Here is a 24,635-nt window from a genome sequence, read left to right as displayed (position 1 = left end):
GCTGGTGCGGGGCAGAATGGAGGCCCCGCCACGGGGTCCGGGCGGGCGCAGCCTGGGGGCTCCTCCCGCCCGGGCTTGGCTGCGCCCCGGCCGGTGGTGGCCGCCCCAGAGGGAGCGGCGAGGGGCACGAAGGAGTCCCGAGGAGCGGAGCCTCGTGCTCGCCCCTCCATCTTGTGCTTCCTCTGCCCGGCCGCCGAGGCTCTCCGCGGGGTCTCGGCGCGGCAGGGTCGCCTCTCCGCCCTAACATGTCCGGCGGAGCGCGGCGGCGGCGCCGCCCGCCCGTGTGTGCGCCCGGACGGGGACGGGGACGGGGGGGGGGGGGGAGCGGGGCGAAGCTTCTGAGAGCCTGGTGGGAGCGGGTGACTGGTATGGCCGCCTCGTGCGCTCCATGAAGAGGAGAAGTTGGGGTTTTCACAACTTGCAGTTAGTCAGTTTGGGTTGCCAGGGAACCTTGTCCCAACTTGTCTTGAGGTATTTCTTGGCTAAAGAGATTTTAGTACTTTAGAAAGTCTAGTCGAGTCCGTACTTGACTCTCCTCGCAGCAGGAATTTGGTGACTAATAAGAGCATGGGGTTTTTCCATTTAATTTCTCCTGGTTGGAGTAAAAGAATTGGTCTCAGCTCTTTATTGATAAATGAGGAAGGAGCAGGCTGGAAGTCTCTGGATGTTTCCGTACTGGAGTGATCTGAAATGGCCTAAGAAAATCTAATGTTTAGGCTAAGAGTCTGTGGTTTACATAAAGGAGAGAAAAAAAAATTCCAAGCAAAAACTCATCCCTATGCAAGTAGAAGTTGAAATGAAATCCACCCTGATTTTCTTTTCTTTTAATACTTTAATTTTTTTACTTTAGATGATGAATGCCTATTCGATTGACAGCTACTTTTCCTGATGTCTTAAATGCCATCTCTAATAGCATGGATAGCTAGATGATGATATCTTAAAGGATATCAAACTTCAAGGTTAAGACAGTATTTTTTTAAGCTTTAGAAAGGCCTTCCATCAAATATTAATGATGATTAGTGAAGGTTTACTTACTAAAAAAGCTAAAATACAGGCAACAAGTTCAGTAAGATTAACAGAAATAGCACAAGTTAGGGGACTTCTGTGTAAAATGCAGTTGAGACCTTTTAGCCAGAGAGTTTACAGTCGTGATTAGTGATTTTTTTTTAGTATGTGGATCAGCCAAGAAATCCTGAACATGAGAGACTTGTGGGGCGGGGTTCCCAGCACCAGGCTGAATCTGAATGCTGAGTTCGAGGTGCTCACTGCAGCCTCCGCAGACACACCCTAGGCTGGATTCACCTTCTCAGTCTGTGGCTTTCTGGTTTTGACAGAGCAGTTCTGCTTTCAGAGCTTTTAAAAACTGGAGCAGATAGAGAAATGCAAGTGTTTTGATGTAATGCTTTGTATTGCACACTGAAGATTCTACAGAAAGCAGTTCCAGTGTCTGTGCCTGTTGCAGTACAGAGCTGCAGGCCTGCTGCTGTATCAGCCTTTGGTTTCCTGCCCCATCTGCTCTAGTTACAGACCCAACTGAAATATTTGAAACATAATTTCTTGATCTTTGGTTTGCAGGAACAGGATATGCTGGCATAACTGTGTAATCAGTTCTTCATGTTAAATAAACATGACTACTAGTGTACTAGCTTAAGATTTGTTAATAGCTGCTTAATTAACAAAACAATAAAAATGCAAGAGACTTTCATCAATCAAAGAAAAAAATCAAGGTCAAATGTGAGTGAAACCTGGGCAGTTAGATGTAGGTTTATGTGGGCTTCATCACAAAAATAAATCCATTGTGAAGAAGACAGATGGAGGAAATGTTCTAGGGAACAGTTCTGGCTGGGCAGGAAGAGCATTTGTGTCAAAACTACTTGGTTGGTAGCTCTTATTCATCTCACCAGGCTTACAGAAACATGCTGCTGCATGGCTTAAGCAGCAAAACCTGTTGAGTTCTGGGTCTCTACACTTCCTCAAGCTAGGCTAAATCTTAGTACATGTAGCCGGAAGTTTCCATTTTGTTATGTGAGGTTTGCTCTGAGTGACACTAGGCTGTGTAGCACTATTAATAAGAATCCAAGATTAACTCTGGTAACCTTTGAACTAGTGCACATGATTTGTTGTTGTGACATGTAATGGACGGATTTGGTTGCTGGAGGCTTTGTAGGCTGTGTAGAAAGTCCATCATGCATCAGCCTGCTGATTCTGCCATATTCTAAATAGGAAACCATCACTGTTTTATCTAGTGATACAACTCTGGTTTAAATATTTTGTGTTCTGGAAAGTTTGTGGAGTGTGAACAGTTAAAGCAGACACCAAAAAGAGCATATAATTCCCCCCATGCTTTGTATTGCAGAGGGTGAAAGTAGAGTGTTATAAAAATGAGCTGTTGTCAAGCTCTGAAAAGTCTCGCCTCCAGTTGTCAGCAGTTTGTGTATTTGCCATGAGTAGGCTCTGATCTCTCCCTGACTGATGGGTGCAAGGCTTCTGTATCAGGATTCATTGACTATTTTGCTTATGCACGTGCTTACTCTGTGGCTTTGTGAATGGATAGGCCACCAAATGTGGAATATGAGCATTCATCACATGTGAGGTGTGCACTCAACAGTCCTGTCACTAGGACTTAGGCAGTTCTGTTTTAGGTAACATAGTCTTCACTCATTGTAGAGAAAGGGTTTTAATCAAATCTAGTCTTGTGAATACAGAAACTTTTAGGAAATAATAAAGGAAAAGGTACCAGTCCAAACTTTATTATACCTTAGTTCAAAGCTAAGTGTAGCAATAGTTATTAGTATTCTTAGAGACCCCGTCTGTTGTTTGAATTGATGGTCCTAATTCCCAGCAGGACTCAAAAGCTTTTTTTCCATTGTTCTTTGGAACTTGAAGGTTCTGATTAGAAGAAAAGTAACTGAGAGATTGAGGTGTCTATCAGGAGAACTCTGGTTAATTAGTTTCTTGTGTGTAGATACTTGCTACCAAATGCTGCAACAAGATGGCAACTATGAGCAGAATGCTACACTTGTTTGAGAATTTTTCTTCTTTTTCTTTTTTTTCCTCTTGTGGAATTTGCTTGATGTCTTGAAGGGGGAAGGGATAGTTATGAAAACTGTGACCTTAATAGATGGGCACTTCTCTCTTGATCCTATTGTGCTATGAAGGAACTCTAGAAGCATTCTAGATGCCTTCTCTCTTATTTCATGACTGACCCATTGGTGCTCTCTTCCTTTCCTCACTCAGTATGACTTGGGAAGCTTGATGACACTGATCCAATTTTGACATGTGTGCTAACTTGTTAGGCAAACTCAATCCATTATATGTTTCTTCTAATGCCATCAGATATATGACTTGCTGTAGAGGTGTGTTTGAATGCTACCAAAGACCTTTCTTTATACAAAAGTGTTTCCCCTGTTGGTGATTTTCAGATGACTTTGTACTTCAGAAGCAACAATAGCTAAAACATGCTTCGTTTACAGTGGAACCAGGTAAACTACTGAAACTGGTAAGCAGTGAATTATCTATAGCTTTAAACCTACCATGGGATTTTGCAGAACAGGAAAGGCCTTTACACCCTAGCTTGTATTGTATTCAGCAGCATGGTTCCTAGGTTCTGCAAGAATAGCAAGGTTTTACTTCATGTCAGATGAAGCAATTAAGCCTGACAGTGAGAAAAAAGCTTGTTTGGTACTTTTAGGCCTTCTATATTAAACAGGGATTTTAAAGTACACCATTGATGATAAACAAACATTCACTTGGTTTACATACTGGTGAAATCTTCCTTTCTCTTCTTATGGCAAGCCCTGAGCTTGACTCGGCAAAACCCATCAGTCATAGTGGTTTTACACTGTTGTGGCCAAGAGCTGTTTCAAGTGCCTGATCTGAATTGGTAGTCATGATCCAGTTTACAAAACTTCAAGGTGACGGTGTTAGGTCTAAGAGTGCTTGTCATACAAGAGGTTTTAGAAGATTAAATGACTTAGTTGAGTCCTTTATTTAATTTTTGCCCTCTTGATCTGTTGCCTGAGGCAGCTGAGCAAGAAGCAGGTTGGTGAGGTGCACCCAATGAAAGGCCCAAGGAGAGCTTTAGGTCTGCTGCTTCTGTTGTAAGACAGGGGTACCTCCTATCAGGGGTTCATCACCACTTGCTTCTTGCAAAGATCCTGTCACCATAACGTTTACAAGCAGCATATTTTTAAAACCTTCAGGGCATTACAGCCCTTTCCTTGGGATAATTCTACCTTGTCTGATTAGTCACCCCTGAAGTTTAATTACAATTCTTACTTTTCTCATGAGGATGGTTCATAAGATGTCTTAATATGGACTCCTTTATTTTGAAAGGAAATGGCATCTCTGCCTCTAGAGGAAATTTGTTTCAGTTGTTTTATATATAATGTCTAGTCTGAAGCGAAATTCTCCTCAAAAAGCTCACTAAGTCCCTAGTAGCTGCTTGAAAGACAGCTGATGAACTGAAACCGAAGGATTCAAAAACCTTCTGCTTGTGACACTGGATGTGCCGGGGGACAGCACCCTCCTGGGGCTGCTGGCCTGGTCACATCCCTGATGATCAATGGCTACTCCACAGAGAAGCTCCCCTTCCTCCACAGAGGTGGCTCTGGCTCTGCTCCAGGGTATGAAGGAAACTGACTAAAAGCTTCCTCTGGCTGCGTCATCTCCTGGACTCTTTCCTGGCTCCGTGCAGCTCAAGCAACCTTATTTGGCTGAGTTCATTTTTTTTTTCTCCCCTTCTGTGCAGCAAGAGAGCCTCCCTGAATTTGCACAATAAAGCTGTTATCTGTGCTTAATCACTGTTCTGAGAACTACAATGGGGTTTGTTTAAAAAGAGGTCCAAGATTTCAGCTCCTTGCATCTCTTATCATTCCTGTCCCTTTCCCTTTTGTCTATTTGCTAAGTGATTCTACCAGAAACCAACTCCATCGAGGAGTCTCTGCTGCTCTAGTCACACTGTGGGAAATTCTGGCACACTATTGGAAAAGAGGAAATTTCTCTCTACCCAGGAATAATCCAGGGCAATTAACTGATGTAAATTAAAAGCGATAGTAAGCAGCCAGTTAATTGCTTGCTTTTTTCCTAGGGATACTTGGGAGCAGCAGGTATTTGCATAGTTCAGCCAATAATACTGAATTAAGAGTTTGTTTCTATCCCATCTGAAACTTCCAAACTAGGCTGAAGTCTCTAGGTTGATGGAAGGCTACTCTTTCAAGCACATCTCTTTGTAACATTCCTGTGGCTGTTTCTAGGTGGAGCATTCAAGTGTTTTGGAAGTTGTGGGCATAAAACCCACCCTTCTGAGTCCAGTAGCTAATGCTGACTCTTAAGGTAATGTTTAAAGCAAATACTTGGTGGGGAGGTAGGAAGAGACAGTCATTGGCAGGCTTGGTGGTTGTAAGACCACAGGGTCATCTACAACTGTTTGGATGTTTAGAACCTGAAATTGCAGAGCTTTGGGTGTTATATTGACAAGAGACAATTATGGCTGCAGCAACTGTGGCTATCAATAGGTAGGTGACCTCTAGTGCTGCTTCCTTCCTATGCAGCTGTGAAAGGATATATTCACTTCTATGAATGTGTGATCTAGTGTAGTAGTGGGGCAGTCAGAAACTCCTCACCTTTGTATAGCAGTTTGTTGAACTTAAATGGGGAAAAAAAACACCTTTTGAAGATGTTCTTAAAGGCATGACTCCTGCATAATGCTTTTTCTTAGTTGCTCTAACATCTGAGGCTGCAGTAGTTGTTCTGAGGAACCTATTGAAAAATACAAACTGTGGATGAAAGAACGTTGACCAGTTCTCATCCTGTTGCCAGGCTAAGGAATAGGAGTACTTGGCCATGCTAGGCCTCTTTCCCTTTGGCTGTTGCTGATTGATGCAGGGGGAAATGGGGCACTGAATAACAGAACCAATACGATTCCAACAGAAGCTGTTTATTGTTTTCATTACATGGCAGATATAGATTCTAGGTCTACTGTCCACGTGGACATGCATCTCTGGGTTGGCTAAGCTGCTTCTTCATGAGGCAGGCACACATCCTTCAGGACATCCAATTGCTCAAGCGTCCATCCTCTCGTTGTGCTTCCCCTATCTAGGGTTTACATTTTTTGCAGACATTTTCTCAGGCTCTCTTCTTATTTTTGATCCTGTTGTTTTCTCAGTAACCTTGATGAATTCCTGAGAGCTCTAACAACAAAACTGCAGGTGGTTTGATAATATTACTCACAACCAGTTTGGCTGGTGCATCAGAATGGCCTGTTATACAGATACATTGCTACAGGTTGATGAATAGCAATGGACAAGGGCACAGGAGTGCTCCTAAAGGAGGAATGAATGAAAAAGCTCTGAATCTGATCAGCTCTGTAGAGAAACATGTAATTAGGCAAGAATGAGTTGATGGACTAGAAGGGGAAGAGACACTCCTTTCTCTGCCAGCTGAGATTCTGTGTAGAGTAAAATGAAATCTCAGAAGAGCTCAGAAAGAATACCTGAAACAGTGAATCAAGTGCCATGGTATTCATGGTCCAGACTGAGCTGTATTCTTGCAAATTTCTAGTTCTCTTTGCCAGAGGAAGGCTTCACAGGAGACAGAATTTTACTGTCCTGGAGTGTGTATACTGTAAAAACTTGCTTGTTGTATATTTTTTTTTTATTTTTTTTTTTTTTTTTTGGTGGGGACAGTGGGGTTGTTAAGTTGATATTAGAGAATATTGCATGCAGCATATTAGAGAACAGTTATTCTGCCATTGTATGCCTTCCTATGTTCTTGAGGTAGAATCATAGAACCAGTTTGGTTGAAAAAGACTTAAGGTTGAGTCCAGCTGTAAACTGATGACTTTCTACAGCCATGAACCATTCTTGTCTGTATGTATATCACTGATTTGTACTATTTTCCTTTGTATGCCCTTATCAGAGCATTTTTTCCTCTCTTGATTTGGAATCTAGTTCTGGTGGTGAAGTGACTTAATACAGGAAAAACTTGCCATTGCAATCTGATCAATCACTTAGTCACAGCATTTAATAAATGTATTTAGTTTTATATAACATAGACTAATAAAGCATAGAATTCTAGGTTAAGTAATGGAATTCTGGGCTAAATTTTTCCTTGCCATAGCTTTTCAACTGTACTGTACAGTTGAAAAGCTATGGCAAGGAAAAATTTAGCCCAGAATTCCATTGTGCTTGGTTACAGTGCAAAAACTGAGCTGCCAGATAAATTACTAGGATGAAGTGTCAAGATGCTTGATATCTTCCATCCCTCGGATGTGTGGCTTTTCATTCATAATGTCTCTAAGAATATAAATATAGCACAGATTTTTTTAAATTCACTTTTCCAGAACAGTATACTCAGAGAGTAAAAAAAAAAAAATTAGTTCATCAATATGCTAAATGTCTTTTCAGGCAGTTTTCTGGATGGAAAAGATGGTTTTGGTTGTGTATAGTTTTTTTTTTTCTCTGTTAGAATCCAGAACTTGATATCTTCCTGACAATTGTAGTATACAGGACTTGCAGAATGTCAGCAAATGGTTCTGAAGGCACCACTGTAAGAAATAAGGCAGTTCCACTGCTGACAAATTCAAGCAATATCAGGTTGCCCAGTAAAAAAGTGGTAATGCAAAACCCACACAGTACTTGGTGGTCCAATACATCTTATATGAAAAGAATCCTACTAGTCCTATTAGTTAGAAATGATAGAGAAGGAGGGATTTGTACATATATATTAAAAGTAAGGACTTGCTTACAGATCATTAAGTAGACACTTTAATGAAGATAACCTCTTTGGACTGGCTGTGTTTGATGCCCCCTAGGGTGTTTTGCCCTCTTGTCTACAAGGGCACAGTGCTGGCTCCTCTTGGGTCTGCTGCTGACCAGCACTCTCAGATCCCTTTCTGCAGGGCTCCTCTCCTGCCACTCCTCTCCCAGTTTGGACTTGTGCCTGGTGTTACTCTGCTCCATGTGCAGAATCTGGCATTTGTTCTTTTTAAATTTTATGCCACTGATCAGTCATGCTCTGATTTATCTAGATGCCTTTGAAAGACCTTGTGTCCCTTGAGAGAGTCAACAGCGCACCCAGTGCTGATATTGTCAGTTCCTTTGCTAATGGTGCATTCAGCTCCCGCAATCCAAATAATTGATAAAAATACTGAGCCACACTGGCCCTATCATGGAGACCTGGGGAACATCACTGGTGACTGGTTGCCAGCCAGACACAGCCCCATTCCCTGCAGCCCTCTGAGCCCTGCTGCCACTGGTTCTTCATCCAGCACACTTTGAATTTCCTTATCTTGCCACTGAACAACTTGTCCAGAAGGATGCTGTGAGAGACAGTATCAAAAGCTTTACTAAAATACTGAAAAACTACGTCCACAACCTTTCCTTCATCCATTGAGTGGGTGACCTTATTGTAGAAGGATGCCAAATAAGTTACGGCTTTCCCTTCATGAGCCCATGTTGTCTGTGCCTGATAACTGCATTGTCTTTTAAATAGTTTAATGTCCTTTAAATGTCTTTCAGTAGCACACAGTAACTTGATTAATCTAATAACTCTCTGACTGATAAAACAGATCTTCAAGAAAGCAAAATTGCCTGGAAAGCTGGAAGGATTGAAAGAAACTTGCTTATATTGTAGCTTATAGTACAGCTGAGACAATAGAATACTTGGTGTCTAAGCAATAAAAACATGCGATATTGTGACATGTTTCGTTTGGTGTATGGTTTGTGTGTGTTTTGTTTTTAAAATCAACAAAGTTATTCTTTGGGATGTCACTAGATTATATTACTCATTATATTCATATGTTCCTCTAAGTTTTGACAGCAGTCATTAATGGAGACACCGCACAGCAGGCATAAGAAGGATGTTGCTTCTTTAGTGTGTTGCTTGTTACTACTGTACGTTACATCCAAATGTTAAGAAATGTCTGTGAGATGAGATTGAAAGCTTAAGCACAAATAACTGTTTTGCCAACATCATGTTTATTTCATTTGTTCCTACATGTATCTCAATATTAAGGAATCATAAAACCACTTTTGAAAAAGTGACTGATTAACTTCATTTGTTTTTTTGGATAGACAATGAAAGTTTCAGCCGAGATGTATTGAATCCGGGGTTTGTCCATATTCAGTGTTCTGTGGCTACAGTTATCCTTCTACAGTGAAAAATCAGGATCAGAGGTTGCCTAAAGTTGAGAAACCTGGTTTCTTCTGTTACTGAAAATGTGCTGTTTGAGCAACTGGATTTTTGTTGCAGTACCTGTAATTTTCACTAAGGCACATTCAACATGTGAATTTGTTTGCATTGGTGAAATACTGGAAGCAGAGAGCAGTAAAATTATTATGTTCTATCACTTCAGTATTCACAATCCCCTAGACAACCAGAAGCTGCTGTATAAACTGTTAGACATGACTGCTGATTTTTGTGAGCTGCCTCAAAAACTCTAAGGTTACTAGTAATTTGAACAATGGAGTCAGAAAAGACTAGTATTAGTAAAAATGTTAGGAAGCTGAGGCATAGATTTAGAAGAATTAAAGACTGTAGTCAAAATAGATAGTGCTGAGATAATGTAGCTAGGACTTCCCTTTTGCTAACAGAAGCCAGACTGAAAGAACTGATAATCCTTGGAAGGAACCGATCAATCAGAGGAGCTGTCAAACTAGGGCTTTTGCATCCTGAATAATCAATAGACCCCATGAATACAATACAATCATAAATCAAACAGTCCTGGGAAAAACAGGATTTAGCTGTCACAAACACTAAAGGTTAAAAAGTCAGAGCTGAGGAAGACAATCTTACTTCATCATTTTGGGACCCCACCCCATTAAAAAGACCACCGACCCATTTCAAAGAACAAACTACGCATGCTTGGTGGCTTTTTGGGCTAATTACCATAAGAAGCGGGGAATGGGAGGTATCAGAGCTATGAATATGCATTTGTAGTTTGTGTATTCAATACTTCTGTAGATAAAAGGCCCTGTGATGATCTGTAAATTGCGCGTGTGTTTCTGGGAGCTATCCCGCACGCTGCCCGGCGTCATAATAAACATACACTTTCTAACTTTAAACTGTTAGAGAGTCTTTGTCCGTCATAGTTGGATATTGGTATTAGATCAATGTCCATAGTTTTTTAATAAATCAAAGCTCCAAGCCCATGGTTGGGACTGTGGAAGGCTTGAAGAGTGTTATAATTCAACACCATGAAATGCTTTATAACTAAGCCAAGAAAACATTTTGATAAGTGATATCAGTCCTCCAGCCTGCCAGCTCCATTGTGCTGATTTTGTTACAGAAGCTGGACTGTAATTTATTCTTTGCTATAATACTGAGGTGACATACTTTCTTTGTTGCTATGCTAGTCCTTCACTTCAAAAACTATCGAGGAACCCCTCTTACCTGAAGTTGGTATTGAAAAAACCCAAGTATTGACTTAATATTTTTTTGTTTGCTTGAAACACTAAACTGCACCTGAAATTGATAGTATTCTGATCCAGCCATGACAAACTAGGAAGCAGTAAGTTCCTGAAAATTAATTTTCTTACTCTATTTGTAATGGCTTGCTGCTGCATGTGTCTTGGGCTTTGTAAAATCTAGACACCAATGTCTTCCGCACTGTATACCTGGGGTTCTGTTGACAGCCATACATGCATATGGTCCTTCCGAGCTTGTCTTCCTGGCTAGCTCTGCTCTTCAGATACCATATAAACCTTTGGGTCCAGATTTCAGACAGAGACGTGACCTTGCTTGGAAGAAAGGAGCAGCTCACACTTGGTGTTACTTAGGAAGGGGTTTATTCAGGGCAAAGGCCCAGGTGGTCAAAGTGTGAGAGTGTGAGTATTTTGGGTCTCCCCTGCTCTTATGAACATGGGCGTTACTGATGGAAATGAGGGGGAGCGATTTAGGTATGGGGGGCGGGGGGCGGGGAGGGAGGGTTTGACATTGCCATTTAGGGGTAAAAGGGGTATGGGGATACCTGAAGCCTTGTTTGAGCCACCTGGCTCAGCCAGGGCCATCAAGCACCAGGGAGTGTCCATGATAAGATACAATAGGTATACAATACACTGGGACAGGGCTATTAAGGAGATACAATGGAGGGAGCTAGGCCTATTGTGTGGGTTAATGACAGTGATTAAGGAAAAGGGGTGTGGGGGTAGGAATGAACCTTTTACAGAAACTTAATAACAAAAATCATACAAGACTTTAGAAAATCCAAAATGCACACAGCAACACATGCAGAAGTGCAAATCTCAAAAGCCCCCAATTTAGGGATTTTTTTTTCCTTTATCTTGCTCTGTGGTTTGTTACTGTTATAAACGCAACGGCAAAAATCGGATTAACAAAGAAACAATTTATTAATAAAACAATCCCAGTCACCGATAAAAAGAGAAAACCACAAAAGGATTCACAGCGCAGCGCCGGGTGGATGGGGGGACCGCACTCTAAGGCACGGTTTTCCCAAATCCACATGGAGCAGGTCGCAGCTCGGGGTTTTATAGGGGTTTTCATGTCCCGAGGCAGAACAGGTGCCCTGGATAGTCCAAATAGTCCAAATAATTTTCGGATGGGCTTCCTGGATTTGTCGGACTCTGCAGACCGTATTCCGGGAAGGTCCTTTCACATGCGGATGGAGCTCGCCGGCCCATGGTTATTTCAATGTGTATTCCTCGGCAGAGAATTCTCTTTTTCGTTTGGGGAGGAATTTCTCTGTCCGGGTGCGATGCCGATTCTTATCTGGGTTGGCTAGTGTCTTTGTTTCTCCTGATGGCCCTTGTCCCGTTCTTTTTGTCCCAGGACTGAGGACAGTGGAAACCTGGCTGGGGAAAGGTTTCTACAGACCATACCCTTTTCATATTTTATATTAACACCAATCTAACATATCTTGCTATATTCTTTAATTACGAATTTTTACCCAATGTCACATTGATCACATTACTAACATCTCAAATTGAAGGGTGACTGCAAGAGGCAATGCAATGTATTATGCTCAGTTTGAATACCCTTTTTCACATCCAGCAATTTAGGGTAGAGATCTTTTTTTTGAAAGAGGGTCCATGTCAGCATTTTCAGCTGTAAGAATATATCAGTATAGTAGTGTTGTCTTGAATCTACCAAAAGACAGAGCAAATAGGACTGTTATAAATGAAACAGCCATATTAGGAAAAATAAAATTAAAAAATAAAGTTTATTTTTGCGTAACAATAATTTTGAAAAGCTGTGATCCAGACATGAAGGGGTGGTCACCATTTGTTACCCCTGCACTTAGAGGGATAACAAGTTGCGACGTAGGTGTGGACCCTCACAGAGGACAGCAGGCAGCAGCAGGGACAAACATGGAAGGCTCTTTTTTATCTGACTCCAATTCTACTTATATACACTTTTTACAAAGGGCCCAGATTGGCCCAAGGAGGTTACAACCTCCTGACTCCATTGGTCAATATGACCATCAGTCAAATTCTCTCTCAGAGAACAACTATGCAAAACATACTGATAAATTCTAAGAATACAATATTGTTTACATGAAGCAGTGTGAGAATCAGGCTGCAATGACTCAAACACTCGAAAGCAAGAAAATGCAGGGGCGACAGAAAGCCACGGTAAAAGGACAGCCCCGACCCCGGGATCGGGACTGGGTGAACGTATGGACAGGCCTCTATCGCACCAGTCCTCCCCCATTCACAAATCTCACCACCATGAGTCCAATTTTTATACAGTTTATTTTCCCCGCGGCTAGATCCTTTGTCCACTATTCTGGGATGATGTATTCTTGAAATTTTCTTTTGAGGCTGTTCCCCTCCTGAATGAATTTCTGGGCAGAGTAGTTGAGTTGATTATTCTTTCCGGGGAGGCTGCATTTAGTGGGTCGGGTGGTTGAGTCTTATCTAGTTCCGCTCCTCCCTGAGTAATTGCCATCAACAGCCCATCTCCAGGGCAGGGGGGGCTCTCTTTCAGGTGTTGATTTCTATTATTCCCTTGCTGGAGACACCCAACCTGAAATGCAAGCCTAGTTTTCCCAGAACGAAAAAACTATTATTTATTAACATTTTATTTCAGCACGAATTATTAAATGTATATTCCCTATAACATTAGTAACTTCCAAATCATTAAAAGATCTGATCAATCTGAACAGTTCTTGCTTCAGCATCATGCACAGGAAATACAGTGCTATCTTAGTGTTTGTTCTGACATGCTAAATAATCAAGTAAAAATCTGACAGAAGGCTGTCCTGCTCCTTTGCTGCTTCAAGTTCTGACAGATTTAATACATAGGCTTTGCTGTTTGCTCTGTACTTGATTCACCTCTGTGCAAAGTCTCTTCTGCCCCTAAGCACCAAATGTATCTTAGAGGTGACCAGCCACTTCTCCCATGGCTACATTTTGAATGTCTTTAATATTGCAAAATAATGCTTGGTGAGTTTCTTTTTTTTCTCTATAGAACATTTTGGACCATGTGCTGCATTGCTCTGTCCTTTCAAGTTTTTCCTTGTCTTTTTACAAATAGCTTTGTGCAAATGATCTGGACTCAGAGAAGTTTGGCATAGAGGACTTTCCCATTAAATGCTTTTACCGTATTCTAATGATAGCTTTGATTTGGCAGTGTTTGGAAGGATTTGAAATTAATTGTGATCTGAGAAGATTCAGACAGTCTTATAAAGCAAGTGATTTTGCTGGTCTGCCATTCCCTTAGAGAAAGATGGGTGCTTAGATGCATTTCCACAACAAGCCTGAGCAGGAGTAGTTAGCTGCTCTTGCTGCTCCCAGTGTTCTGGAGAAGTGCAGTTAGGGGTAAGATATCTGCATGCAGGAACACTGAAGGAGCCCCTAACTTTGATCAAAGTTGAATTCATGTCTGCCAAGCCTATGCTGCTGTACCTTAGCATATGGAACAACCTGAAAACATAAAGCCAACCCTACACAGCAGGTCTGGGTAAGAGCTAAACTCTCAAGTTGGCTTCTGAATGTTCTTTGCAGAAGGCTGGTTTTCAGGCTCCCTGCCTCTCTTTAGTCCAGTGTGAAAAACGAGGTTCACTTTTTAGTAAATTTTAAGGAATATGTTTAATAAAATAATTAAGACAATTAGGAGATAAGAAAAAACCAAGAACGGCCGGCCGGGTGACTCGGCATTCAGCCAAGTCCACACCTTGCTTTCTCAGAGACACTCGTTAAATACCCTTCTCGTTATATCGATATATGAAATTCCATCCATATTCCAGGAACTGCCCTGCATGGTCCTTCCTTGGATCTGCCTTTTTAGAGCATGCGTGTTTCGTGGCTGTGTCCTTGTTATCGCGTCCAGCTTGGGCCTTGGTCCGTGCCTTCTGCGGGTGGTAGATGCTGATAGTTGGTGTTATCAGTAGCAGAGTCTTCTTTACATGTTCACTGGATGTTATCCCAACCAAACAGACAGTTTAAGCAGCTGCTACATCAACTACTCCCTTTATATCTAGTCTTACCAATAGCAGAAATAAACTTTATATCTTTATATCCTTACTATGTTATTAATCATATAGCATACATCTTGCGAAAAGCCAATTTTATAATACACACATATAACAAACCCCACCTCTTCTTTTTATAATTCATTTGGCTTTGAGCCATATTTCTTGTTTTCTAGCTTCCATTATTTCCTCTTATAGACACTTACTTTCCAACCAGTCACCACTGGTCCTTAAGTTTTCCACAATTTAATATTTTCCCAATTATGAATACAACTATCTAATTTGGATGGGTTATAACAGTGACTGTCGATATGGGAATGTGTAATAAGAAAGGAACCTCGGTGTCTTTTCATATAGAACTTTCAGTAGTATCTGTAGCATGATTTTGCCAATATCCTATAAGGCAAAAGACAAAGAATGAGTGAAGTGACAGAAAAAGGAATAACAGAGGTCTGGTATGGCTTATACCTCCACCCTCCATGCCTATGGGGTTGCTACCCACAGCAGGAGTATATGATCTTCTTGGTGGCAAGTACAGCGGCCAACCCAGTCTTGCCCTCTATTTCCTTGTTAATTCTTTTTGTTTGTTTGTTTGTTAGTTTTCAGACAAATTGCCTTTGACCTTTTTTTTTTTTTTAAACCGTAATTCTCTCCACTGTTCCTCAGGTATTTCCCACTCAACAGGCACTGGTAATCCCCATTTACTGGGATATATGTACACATGCATCACTAAAAGGCAGTAAAGTCTTTTAATCCAAAGGCCAGCTGCAAAGCCTTTTTAGAACTGACAATTAATTATGCTGGCCATAGCTGCACTCCGAGTAAAACTGCATCTTTAGTTCAACTATTCCATGTCACTTCTGATACCATTTAATTTTTGAAAGCTTCCACCTTTTTAACTGTAACTAGGATTGAGGGACAGGTTAAAAAGAAATTGAAAGAGAGAAAAAAATTTACTCAACAAAAAATAACTTAAACTACAGAGTGAAAAGAAGAAAGAAGAGAAAAAAAACCAACAAAAAACAACAGAAACTTCTTTTACCCCTTCTGATGTTCGAGTTTTATCATATTGAAGGTTTCTGTTGGGCCAATCCTCTGCTCAGCCTATTCTTAGGGCAGGAAGACAATGAATTCTTGCTATTCTAGAAGATTTTCCTTCACTATTTAGGAGAACTCAGAAAGATACATACACTATAAGATTTATTTCTATCTAAGGCAAACACACTCACTCAATTTGACATGCATTGATTTGAAAGATTAGATGCTCCTTAGAAACTTCGATAAGAACCCCCTTTGACAATCAACACCACCAGTTTTGTGAGCTAGGTCTTATCTGCAGCCAGCTGGAAAACTAAGAAAAAAAACCTTCCAAAACAGTTTCTGCAAAATTCATAGTAACTTATCAAGCAGGGAAATAAATGAAACTACTAGAAAAATTGTGCATATACCACAATAATATTTCCAAGCAGCAAGTATCTTGTCATTCATACTATCTCTCCTTATATTCCACAAGAAAATCTGACATCTTCTTATATAAAAAAAGAAAACCAAAACACCTTCAAAAGTTTCTTAACAAAGACACACAAAGAACTGCCCACAGAAAAAGAAAAAAAACAAACAAACAACAACAACAACAAAAAAAACTTCTCAACCAATATCTACATCTCAACCTCTGTCTAAGAGGCGAATGACAAAGTTTTTCCACCTTATAAAGTTATATAATTAGTACCTTAAATTATTTTTGATCCACCCATTTGAAGAACAAATCTTTATATCCCTTCTCATGACTTCTAAATAGTAGAAGAAAAATTTGCTCTTGAGAATAAACTTGACAGAACTAGATTTCTATCAGTAATTATCTGTACCTTTTTGTGGGGACAACGCTGCCAGCGTAACTGAAGAATGTCCTGTATTGGTTACAAATGTTGTGTGTGTACACAAAGGAATCACAGCTCCTGTATTAACTTTGACACAGTACCAGTTTAGTTGAAAACTCTTTCCTTAGTTCCCACTCTGTCGGGTAGTAGTTCACCCTATATTTTGTGAGCACTAACATATCCTCTTGGTATTTCACATAGGCGCTCTTCTCTGCCCTCCTTCTTTAAACAAAACAGATTAATAAGTAATAAAATGCCTTTAAGTTAGTATGAAAGAAGTACCTTAAACACACACAAAAATAGAAAAAATAAAAGAAGCAAAAACATATTGTTTGTTCTGTAAGATATAAAACCTAAAATAAATTAGCCAAAATGTTAGGGATATGGAGCCCGTCTTCTTCTTGTGATTTTCATGTACCTGCAATATTATACAGTGGAGTGACATAAACACTTTCAAAAAAAAAACCAATATTACATATTTCAATTTCAACTCCCCACACTAGAATTACTTGAAAGTCCATTTCCTTTGTAGCTGTGAAGAAACAGAGGTAGCATTTGACAGACCGGACTGATTTTTAGGTGTTATGCAGAGAAGTAAAACAGAGAAAGTCCTTTGTCCATAACTTCCAAATTTACTTGAGTCTTTTCCAGTTCATGACCACTCAGCTCTGTTTAAAATTCAACTTTGTATCACCTGGTTTAGATGCTACAGTTCATTCTTGGGTTCTCACACCGGTCTCTTGATTTTGCTGACGTTGATTCAAAACTTGCAGCTTTAGTTTTTCAGCCATACCGCAGCTTCAGTTGCCTGCAATACCTGAAAAAGCATCTTCCCACTATGGGGTTAAAGAACTTCCTCTCCCATTTTTGCAATTGTAAAGCTATACCCTCTTAACATTAATTTCTCTTTATTTCATAATTTAAACATTATCTCAAAGGGTGTTACTTTCAGGTTCCAATCTGGGTTGCATCTGGACTCCCAACATACATTTTACTCATGGCATTTGAGCATAAATTTTGTTTAAAAAAAAATCCCCAATAACAAAAGATCTAATTTCATCCATAATTCCTTCTTCTTCTAATTCCTTCTTATCAAACACCAGAACTCTCACAACTCTTTTGACTCCAATCTCCTGTTTCATTAAAACTATTTCTTCCTATTTCTGAGGTCACCCCCCAGCATTTGATGTCTTATAGCTATCTCTTTAGGCAATTTCAATGCACTCCCAAAAAAAAAGCCAAAAACCAAACCAAACAAAAACAACTTCTAAGACCTCTAAGAATTTCCAAAATTCTCAAAAAACCTTTCAAGACCTCTAACATAAGACTCTCCAAGCTTCTGTCCCACCTTCAGGATTCCATCCAGTCACTGCCTGGTCTCCTCTCTGCCATCCAACAGCCCGAACATCACCCCCTCCTTTTTTCCCCCGAGGCACAGAAAACTCATCAGCTCAGCAGCACAGCACCATGTGCTGCATAGACCATCTTTCAAAACAAAAACTCCTATTTTACTTCAGCAGTCTATATTACACATACATTCACTCAAGAACAACAATAACAACAACAATAAAAACTCTTCAAAATGAATTTCCCCATTAATCTGCAAAACTGCACCAATCCTCTTTTTAGACAGCCCTCTTCTTCTCCCAATCTTTCCCAGGTATGCATTATTCCCCAGTCAGTAAACATTTTACACCTTTTTTTTTTTTTTTTTTTTTTAAGTCCCATTCTTTTCTTTAAGATTTTCTTACAAACTATCAATACATTTTCTCTCTTTTTCTAAGAGGATTTTTTTTTATTATTATTATTATTATTTTTTTTTTTTTTTTTTTTTTGCCAAACTTTCTTTATTCTTCTGCTATAGCCTTCATTCCCAATAATATTCTTAGATCTTTTCCCAACACATTAAGACCCAATTCAGGCATTAATAATATATTTCCCATCCATATGTTGGTACTCCTTTTAATTACTATGTTTTTTATAATGGATGCTTCAAACTTTTTCCCTTCTGCAGTCACCATTTCTGAGATTTCTTTACTTACTTTACATCCTATGGGGCTTTTAATGATACATGTTTTCTCTGTTTTAAGATCAACCAAAAATTGGAATACTTCCTCTTTAGGACCTATTTTTAAAGTCACTAAAGGCTTTATAAAATATTCATCCCTTGAAAACCGAACTCTTTGTTTTTCTTTTAGATGTATCTCTGTCGGAGTTTGGTTTTCTCCCTTCTTTCTGTCTTCAAAACTCAAATCGAGACAATTTTGGATTCTAACTAGGCTTTTTGTCTCAAAGAGAAAGTCATTCATTACAGATGTAAGAACAGAATCTGTTTCATGGATTAATTCTTCTAAGGCAGAGGGGAGAAAAACAGGACTCCACGCCGAGTCCTCCGAGAACGAGGGGGTGTGAACCACCTCTGTTGTAACAGAAGCAGGTGAGGACAGGGCTGCGGGGAAAGTGGACGGCGGTGGAGTGGTCGGAGCAGTGGGACCCCCGGCGTGGCAGGCGGAGCGGCCGCGGTCAGGGCAGCCAAGGCTGGGTGAGACTGAGCTCCCGGTGGGTTTAGGGCTGGCGCGGGGGCCAAGGGGAACGGGAGCACATGCGGCAGTGCCAGTTGTGGGCAGGGGCAGAGGCAGGGGCAGGGGCGGGCAGGCAGCAGCACAGGGGCCAACGCTTCAAAGAGACCCCAATCCTTCTCCTCCCCCTCCCATTCCGCTTCCCGCGTTTCTGTCCTTGCAAACAACCTTCTTGAACCTGAATTCTTCATTAATTCCCTCGCAGTTCCCCCTTTTTGTGAGCACAACTCCTCAGAATTCCACTCTGGCCTGCAGTTCCCCTCTTTCCATTCAGACATTTTAACCGTTTCAACAATTCACTTCTTTAACACAAATAAACTCCACAACAAGCACACCTCTTCAGCTACACTTACTTCCACTTACACAAAGACAACACAAAAAGATTGGTACCCTTTTTTTAAAAAAAATTGTTAGTTTTTACTCATAGGTATTTGAGTAACCCCCAGATGTTCTTAGATTATCACACTTTTCAAGCCTTTAGTATTCCTCAACCTGGCAGCCTTTTCCAAAGCCCAGGTGTCTTGGACCTTACACCTGCAAGGCTTTTTTGTGTTTCTATCCTCAATCTGGCAAAAACCCCAAAATACCTATATTTGGCCAAACCCTAAATGCTCTTGGGTCTTACGTAACCCTTTTAATTCAGCAGCAAGTCTAGGTGTCCTTTGCTCTCTTCCTTTAAGGGCTCCAGCCCCTTTTCCTGGGACCCCGTCCCAGACCAGGGGGTTCAAATGTTTCCCCCCCCCCAGTATCCCGTTTTCCCAGTGGGTTGTATAGGAAAACTATCGGCTCCCTTCCTGAGGGTCCAACCCCTCCCTGGGACCGTCCCAGCCACCCGGGGTTTTTTTACAACCCCTCTTTCCTCTGGGATCCCGTCCCAATCACCCGGGGTCACATTCACACTTTTTATCTTTTGCTTCACCTCTGTGCTGGCCGTTTCCCTAGTGAGATAACAAACAGCATGAGAAGCCACACTACACTCACTTCACCAGTCTGGAGTACCCAGCCAATGTCCCATTCACACACCACGCAGACCCCCCTTTTAACCCGCTCCCCTGAGAATTACTCACAACCATTTTCTTCCTCAGGTTCTTCGTGCACGAGGTTTTTATGGAGCAAAAATACTGCAGTTTTAGGGAGCCTTTTCCCTTTTCCTTACTTGCTTTTTTCTTTCTCCTTGCTTGTCTCTTTGGATGTTTACCTGCAATCCCCAATTCTCACCAGGAAAAACAAAGTTTTGGGCCGCCAAAAACCCAGGCGGGGCGCCTCCCTCACTCCGCTTTTCCTGGGGTTTCAGGGTCGAGGTATATCCCGGCAAGAGCCCCCAAATTGTGAAAAACGAGGTTCACTTTTTAGTAAATTTTAAGGAATATGTTTAATAAAATAATTAAGACAATTAGGAGATAAGAAAAAACCAAGAACGGCCGGCCGGGTGACTCGGCATTCAGCCAAGTCCACACCTTGCTTTCTCAGAGACACTCGTTAAATACCCTTCTCGTTATATCGATATATGAAATTCCATCCATATTCCAGGAACTGCCCTGCATGGTCCTTCCTTGGATCTGCCTTTTTAGAGCATGCGTGTTTCGTGGCTGTGTCCTTGTTATCGCGTCCAGCTTGGGCCTTGGTCCGTGCCTTCTGCGGGTGGTAGATGCTGATAGTTGGTGTTATCAGTAGCAGAGTCTTCTTTACATGTTCACTGGATGTTATCCCAACCAAACAGACAGTTTAAGCAGCTGCTACATCAACTACTCCCTTTATATCTAGTCTTACCAATAGCAGAAATAAACTTTATATCTTTATATCCTTACTATGTTATTAATCATATAGCATACATCTTGCGAAAAGCCAATTTTATAATACACACATATAACATCCAGTGAGTTTTACTGTTTGCTTTTTTAGGTTATATCTGCATATATGTTGACCTATTCAGGAGATGTACTCAGCATCTGGCTATTTCTCTTCCTACTACCCAGTTGAGTTTCTCAGTTTTGACCTCCAGCTTTAGGAAGACCACTAACAGTTTGGCTTATCTGCATGTTTGGCTGCATAACGATGGTCCATAACATCTCTGTAGAGGAGAATCAAGGATGTATATATTGAAACTGCAATTCATGTAAGGAAATTACTCTTGCTCACTTGATACAAGAAGTCTATTTATGTTAATAAGTCTTACTTGACCACTGACATTCCTGGGCATTCAGCAATGTCTTCATCAATGCATCCCAGGACACAGGTGTTAGCTGAAGTTTGTCAGGCTTGCTTTCTAAAATAGCCCCATTTCAAACAGTGTATTTCAAGAAGTGTATGAATGTGAACCCAAGAGTGTGGATTTAATTGCAGCTTTGAATGACCTAAGTCAACTTGATCGCTTGCTTGAGAGCTTTGATGGTGTACTGCCACTGTAAAGTTTTGCATCAGTCTGTTCTGAAGTTCAACAGAAAACAGGGTTAATGGCATGTATATATGTGACTTGATGGTAAATCTCACCAAGGGGTTGTGTACCAGAGCTGCTGCAAAGGATAAAGCAGGTATGCCTGGGAGTGAGGAATAAGAGTGATTCAATACCTTGGTCCATTTTGTCCAGTTGTACCCAAAAAGCCATCTTGCCCTTTCTCTTCTATGGCCTGTAGCAGTGCCCCTGTGTAAATGTAGTGAACAGGACCAATGCAATTATTCTGCTGGAGAAAATAACAGAAGAGTTATTCCCACCCTGATTCATCCTTTTGAATTCCTACTTGTGATGTAGTTGTGGAGTACAAGAATGAACCCAGAGAAGTGATTGGGAGGGTGCACGTTGTTTAGGATGGCTTCCTGTGTGGTGGATACAGACACTGCATGTGCTATGTCACTGCTCTCCTCAGCTCCTGTGCCTTCAGGAACCTTTTGGAACATGAGGTTCTGTCATGGTGGTGTAGCTACTCTCCTCTGTATTAGGAAAGCTCAAATGCTTGAACTAGACAGAGCTTAAAATAACAAAGAATACTTCAGCAATTCAGAAGCTGGTCTTTTATAAACTGTGGACAGTCCCAACAGGACTATTAAAAATCTAAAATAGGTCAGTGGTGAGGGAAGCAAATATGGGTGGGGAAACTGAATATTAAAAAGAAGTGTAGAACTGAGCCATTTAGGGGAAATCATGTGTTTTAGGGAACTATGACCTAAATAGATATGAAAATGCAGCCACCCTAAATGAGACCCTGTACTGAAAGGAAGTTGCAGGATTTGTCTAGCGTGCTGGAAATGATAATGCTGAAAATCACAGGATGATTGTAGCACCGCGTGGCTACAGTGATCATTGTGTCCAGGGAGGTACAGGCGCCAGCAGAGAAACAGACGAAACAAGTCTCTGCTTTGTTAAGCACGAGAGTCCATTTTATTCCCCCTCCCTGACTCAGGGAGGGAGGAGAAGGCAAAAAGAGCCCGCAGGGGCAGGGTGGTGGGGTTTTATCAGGTATTGCAGGGGAGGAGTCTTAGGGTTTGGGTCAGGGGAGGAGATAACATAAGGAGAGTAAGATCAGATTTCAGCTTCTTAAAACGGGAGGATTCCACAGATGATGAAACAGCTTTAGCTCATATTTGACTGTGCATGTAGTTAAATTTGGAGGGATGGCTCATAGTCTGGGCAGTCAGATCCCACAGTATGACTGTGTTCTAGCTCCTAGAAGTCTGGCCATTGTTCAGAGGTTCAGTGAGGGCTGTGAGCTGGCCAAGAACTTGATGTGCCACACCCAGGCCATGCTCTGGGTGTCTAGAACAGGCAGCCCTGTGTTCAACTCCCCTCTCTGTAACAGAGCTAAACTCCTAGGAATCTCTTAGTTGAAGGACAGAGGGAAACACATGAAACAGATAAGCTTGCTCTGACTTTATCTAATTGTGAGTCCTTTAGAAGGAAGAGTTTGGCCACAGCAGTTATCTTTATGCTTTCTTCCCTGTGGAAAGTGTCTTTTGCCCTTGATGCCAAGTCACCTCTGAAACAATTCTTAACTGCAGGTGAATTTAGAGGCCTTTACATAGGGACTGAGTATTTAGTCTATTAGCTCATGAACCTCAAGTACTTACTGTACATCTGATGCCTCAATGCAGGTCACACTTGTCTTGTTAGCATCCTGTCTTGATCTTGTTTTGAGCTCCTTCCAGCAAAGTAGGTGCTTGTGATTTTGGCAGACGTTCACTGGATGCTATGTTTGGAAAGCTCATTGGCTTTATGAGAACATATCTTGGCTCCCAGTCTTGGCTGATCAGCCCCTCAAACTGGGTCTTTGCAACCGTTAAACAGTTCTGGGAAATTCCCTGCCCTTGGCTTGAGGATGGAAGGGGCAGAACTGGACTAAGGGGAGGTTGGGGGAAAAGTTGCCTTCTAAGAGCATTCTCAGAAAACCTGAAGTGCCTCTGATGGTGGTAGAGAGCACAGAGACTGTTTTGCTGATCGAGTGACTGCAGTCACAGCCAGGATCATGACACCTTTGTGCGGTGTACAACATAAGGAGGGTGGCACAAAACATTTGTAACCTGTGAGTAGGATTGCCTGGGAGGAGCACACAGTAGTGTGAGGAATGTCACCCATACCACTGCTGACATTCAAACATGCCCACTGCCTGCTAACTGCCCTTAAGTTGAAGAGCTTTAGCAAGGGATATGGTTAAGCTCTGACATGTGAAGTACAACTACCAACCCTATTAGTGTGCAGAGCCCATAATAGGTGTGTATATTTCTTCAGAGAAAAGCTCTTCTAACAGGCACAAAAAAAAAAAGGTGTTTACAAAACAAGCAACCTCACCAAAACAAAACCCAAAGCTGCACAGATTATAAAAGTTGAATGATGGCAACTGCACGTTGCTAGATTTTGCTTCAAGTTTTACCTCCTGATCCAGATGTTGCGGAATAGGGGTTGGGGATTTTCCCCATGGTATTTTAATTTCCTTCTGGGTTTCGACTAGTAAAGGATGTTCTCTCTAAACAGCTTAAACAACAGGTATAAAAATAGTTATTCCAAGGGCTTCTTCAAACTGACTAAAGAAACAGAAAATGACAATGTTAATTACTTGGAACAGCTACAGGAACGCAAAGGGAGGTGCATGAAGAATCTATTTATGGAAGAGGAAATGACAAAAATAGAGGAATTGATCTATTGCACAAGGTTGGGAATAAGTAGAGTAATAAGTGGCATACAAGTATCTGGTCTTGACTGTAAATGTGGGGATCCACCCATGGCTGCTTCTACTGGCTTAGTACTTTCATCTTGCAACTTCTTTCCTCTAAGTGAAACTTGTTTGCCCACTGGAGAGGATGCCAAGCTGCCAGTAGACATGGTGTTGAAACACCACTGGTGTGATGTGACTGGTTGAAAAGTAAGGAATTACATTTAAGCAGCTTTAACCTGGAAACATCATTAATGATTTTGGAAGTCATGCTGTGTAGGCAGTAGGGGAATTTTAATAATAGTTTTGAATTAATAATTTTGTAGTAGTCTTTGTAAAGTAGAATTTTTGTTCCTGAAAAGTTTGCCAGCCCAAATCAGATCACTGATTAAATTGGGTAAATGATACCTCCAGAGTTCTAAAATCTGGAGTTGTCCAGCCCTATGGAACCAGCATTGGCATAGCCCTGGCTTTGAGTGCTTGTGCAGTGCACTTACGAGTGTGTGCTCACTGGTGCTAATGAAGGAAGGTCCCTCCAGAGCAGTGGAACATTGATTATGAGAAAGCTGCAAAGCTGGGGCAGGATGAGTGAGTGAAAGCATCTAAA

At 41.3% G+C, this 24,635-nt stretch overlaps 1 protein-coding gene across 2 annotated transcripts in view; it reads left to right on the top strand.

The window, feature by feature from the left end:
* LOC310922118 (moesin) overlaps positions 1 to 24,635 on the top strand; it is a 60,467-nt gene that overhangs the window by 1,063 nt on the left and 34,769 nt on the right. The gene's annotated exons all lie outside the window — the stretch shown is intronic.

This window comes from Zosterops lateralis (assembly GCF_965231275.1).
Source record: "Zosterops lateralis genome assembly, chromosome: W".
Lineage (NCBI taxonomy): Eukaryota > Metazoa > Chordata > Aves > Passeriformes > Zosteropidae > Zosterops > Zosterops lateralis.
Note: the sequence above shows the minus strand (reverse complement) of the source record. Positions and strands in the feature narration are given on the sequence as shown.